A 4,853-nucleotide genomic window follows, 5' to 3' on the forward strand; every position below is an offset into this window, starting at 1 on the left:
GACGTCGCAAAAATTGGGCCTGAAAGGCGGACTTGAATGTCATTCAGGCCCAATATAATTTTTATGTTTTTCACAGTTAAATATATTGGAAATACATTTCATACCTAAGAATTTTTAAACCTTTTTTAATAATGATCAATCAGTAATGATCAATCAGTTAAGGCTATACATAAAAACAAGATACATAAATATATCGAAAGCCAATCAGCGTTTAACAAACGTGCATTTTGAATAATTCAAAAGTGATTTGTTCCCTAGCAAGACAAGTTTTCTGCTATCGAAAAACGATTGATACATGGATGAAGATATTTCTACACTGATAATTTTTAATATAGGGTTTTGCGGCTGAGGTTGAGCGGCGGGGACTGCGCGCACCCGTGGGAGAGGGGTGAGTGAAAGGGGGGTATACCTGAACCATACCAAGGACTTCCATGTTTCCTCTATGTCACCATAACAACGGTGGTCTAATGGTCAGAAGCCCGGGCTGTATTGGCAATGGTCCGAGTGTCGAATCTCGAGTAAGTCGAAATAGAAATTTCGAAATAATTGAAATTTTTAAATTTTATAATGACAACTGCACCAGTCATTACTATATCATGCGATCACATGTTGCATTGCATTAGTCAATGTCTTTAATCGATGGTTAGCCACCATGAGGCTCATGCATTCCTTTTATTCGTACAGGTCAACGGTAGTCTAATGGTCAGCAATCCGGGCTGCCATGCCAAAGGATTATGGTTCGAATCTGAAATCTCAGTAAGTCAGTTAGGGAAACAAACTTTAATTTTGACAAATTAAACTTAAATAGCTTCCGGAGTTAATGGAAGTGGAAGATCGGTGGTCGAACATTTCAAAAATGTTAGATTACACTCATTTTGAAGCTCTAGGTGCTATTGTTTTCTTAAAATTTAAAAATTTCAATTATTTCGAAATTGCTCGATTAACATGCGATCCTTGGTCCTTCGTCATGTCAAGCCGGGATGCTGACCATTAGACCACCGGTGAAATGTTAGAAGACGGGGAAACATGGGTCCGTATAGTTTTGCTTTGACACTGACCAATGTAATGCAGCATGTGACCGCATGATAAAGCAGAGACTGGTTCAATTGTCTTTATAAAATTTAAATTTTATGGAAATTTCTTTCTTGCCTTGTCCGAGACTCGAACCTCGGTCCTTTGACATTACAGCCCTTCTGACCATCAGACCACCGTTATTATGTTAGCCGAGGGAGAAACATGGGACAGAATGGTATGGACTCGATAACGTCGTCAACTTATTAGTTTGGTCTCATTTCCAATCAACCAAACCACTTTTTGAAATATTATTGCAATTCACCGTATTCTTATTTGAATTTTCTTATTCTCTTCATATTTGTCCAGGCCGACTCCTAGGACTTTCTAAAGAGATATCCGAAGCTATGTTTGTGGATCTGTAAGTGTTTTATGTAGTAGCGTGTGAACTGTATACGTGTAGTGGTAGTGCCCAGGTGTGGGAGCAACTATGCTCACCAGGGGGAGTCGTCGGATACCCCATTTTTTTTTTAAATTTTATTTAAAAAAAATCTTGGGCCTGAATGACGTCAAAATTGGGCCTGAAAGGCACGTAAAAAAAAGGTGGGCCTGAACGTCGCGGGCCTGAATGACTGGGCCTGAATGTCGTCCACCCATTTTGTCAGCACATCAGTGACCCAGAAGGAAGAGATTGTTTTAACCATTGTTTTGATATCAAAACAATAATTACCTCCAGTAGACTCAAGCCTGACTACTAGAGGAAGTTGATAACAAGAATCATGGAAGGGGCTGCACAGATATTTGTCTTCTAAAATTCTGCACCAAGTTCATTCGGAATCATACAAAACCCTACTCAAGGAGTATGTTAAAATGAAGAACTTATCCAGTCTGTTATCTGTGTTGGTAATTTAGTAACTAATTTATCTGTGGCAACACTTCCGTAACCTGATTCCTCCCCTCAGGCTGAAAAGAATGAATGTAGGTTGTTCAATCTGCAACATGACAAGTCATTGAAAATTGTTCGAATCCAGATAGTGACCGAGTCAGAACTGGTAGATATCCTTAACCAGCAGCACCACTACAAATCATTGCAACTAAACAAAAAGCTGAAACATCTAAAGGGAATCTAATAATATTTCTTTTTATCTTACTCTAATTCTGCATTGTTTAAACTATTTGTGATTCTGATGATTCAGGTGGACAGGCCTCAGAATTATTGCTCATTGATTGGGCTGAAAGGATTGAATGGCAATGGTAAGGCATACCAAGCACTTCGAATACTTTGATTTCATCACTTTCAATTTAAACTATCATGTAACTTTTAAAAAGATGTTGAATAAATTGTGTATTGAATATAAGGAACCGAATATAATGAATAAATAAATGAAATAAAAATGGTTATTTTTAAATTCAATTATTGAACTTTATAACGTAAAAATAGGAACATATGAGTTGAGCAAACTAAACGTAAATAACTTGCAAGGATATTGAACTGTGACAGAAAAATCCAGTTTTTAGACCAAAAAGTCTGTGAAGAAAAGTGTGAATTGTGAATGAGTCCGACTTAAAAATAGGCCCTGAATTTGTCATTTAAGACAGTTTTCAACTGGCTTACGACTATCTCTTCGGCGAGCTGATAAGCTTGCTTTTCTATCTTAAAAATAAGTATACCTTTTACCATAACGAATATCTTATCAAGCTATAAGAAATATGTGTGGAGTCCACCGTATTAGTTTCTTTTCATGTATGTGATGTCCAAAATTCAAATCTCCCACCATTAAAAATGGCCTTCAACTGCTAGAAGCTGATTGGGCGTTTATTCCGAGCCCGAAGGGCGAAGCTAATTGCGAACACGAAGGGCGAAGCTAATGATCACATACGCAGAAAAAAAAAAGCCATGTCACTTTGTATGTCTGTCTGTATGTAACGCTCCATAGCTCGGGTGTTTCACGACAGATTTAGGACTTTTTGGTCTTAACACTGAGTCCACCACTCAATGAGGCCAAAATTGGGGGTTTTGGGGGTTTACAATTTTTGGAAAAGGGTGACGAAGGCATTGCAGTCAGTCCCCGTATAAATCATTTTGTGCGGAATTTTACGGAAAACACAATGGTGAAATCCGTAATGTTCTAGCTAGCATAGTTTATAAGTTATTAAATGAAAACTAAGGGACCCCCCCTGAAATTGTAGCGTTTTTACTGATTTTTGACATCAGTTTTCGGGCAAACCAGACCTTTAATAAAAAATCTAATTTTTTAGAATGAAAGATTTGGCCCCCCTCCAGAGACATCTCGCCCCGTTTTTATTTTAAACGGTTATTAGCAGAGATATTGGCGATTGAAAATCTTGAAAATTTTTCGTCATTTTCTGAAGATTTTCGCCATTGACAGACGTCATTTCGCCACGCCATCTAGCGGCCGATTTTCCAAAAAGCAATGGAGATCTATTCTTCTGGCCAATTATTTTTGATTGATTGAATAATTAAGAAAAGAAAGGAATCGATGTAAAAAGCTCGTCTTGGTTGGCTATCGATAGTTGGAGTTCGAAAAAAAAATTAATTTAAGAAACTGCATCATAAAATAACATCCTATAGATATTGTCTGGATATATATTGCGATCACTCATTGTTTTCAGTGTGTAAGCAATCTAGTGCACTATGAAGTACTCTATCAAAACTGAATATTCATTGGTACACCTATTGTGGCGTGCTGGTATCGCACTCGATTGCCACAAACGAAGGTCTAGGTTCAATTCCTGAAAAATACAAAGTGCCAACATATAATAAATCGCAATGAAAGTGACTGATACGATACGATCAAAAGATAAAAAGAGTAATAGAAAATACATCCAATGAATTAAGTTGAACCATGTTTTTGTGGTTAATGAAATCTCCGCTGGGCAATGCGGATACAATACAAATGTAAGATATTGAAGGCATAAAATTCGTTAAAATTATGTCTTCAGACGTCTAAGTAACGTCCAGTCCACATCCAGTTGGATATCCAAATAGATGTCTCACGGATATCTCAGTTTGATGTCATACGAAGCGACATTTGGATTATCGCTGGATATCCAAGGGACATAAAACTGGACGTCGAGTTCGTCTGTCAATCTATCTCCTGGATATCCAAGGGATATCTCTGTGCTACTTGGGATTAGACATCATAATGACACGTGCTTCGTGAATCTCGAATAATAATAAAACTACACTGTGGTGCAATAAATATCAATTTCATGTCTATTTCATATCTATTCTATAAATTTTCAAAGTATACCAAAATAAGTATATGAATTGCATGTCATATTATGACATTCAGAAAATGATATCCAATATTAGATATAATTTTGACACGTACTTCGTGAATATCAAATAAATGCCATAATAAAGGATGTCAATTTCACATCGTGTGGACGTGCGGAGTGTGATATCAATTTATTGACATAAAACCTCACATCATTAGGATATCAGAAATCTTATATCTCATGATGCAATATCAAAAATATGTCAAATACGTATCATATTTAAAATGTCTAAAAAAATCATGTCAATTATATGTCGAAAGCATGACATGGATGTCAAAACGATAAGAAGAATATCAAATTGACATCAAAATGATATCAAATGCTACCTGGGGCCACGAGTGACGGTAACACACTCTTGTGTAAAATTAGAAAAAATGTAGGACGGCAGAACTCAATAATTAAAATTATATATAACCAAAACTCTATAAACTAAAAATATAATTGGGGCAGGAATAAAAAGGAAAGATTTCAATGTCACGGTATCAGATCGATCCTTATAAATTCAGTGAAATTCAACATTTTTTAAAAGTAGCAGGATG

Source organism: Daphnia pulicaria, chromosome 1 (genome assembly GCF_021234035.1).
Source record: "Daphnia pulicaria isolate SC F1-1A chromosome 1, SC_F0-13Bv2, whole genome shotgun sequence".
Lineage (NCBI taxonomy): Eukaryota > Metazoa > Arthropoda > Branchiopoda > Diplostraca > Daphniidae > Daphnia > Daphnia pulicaria.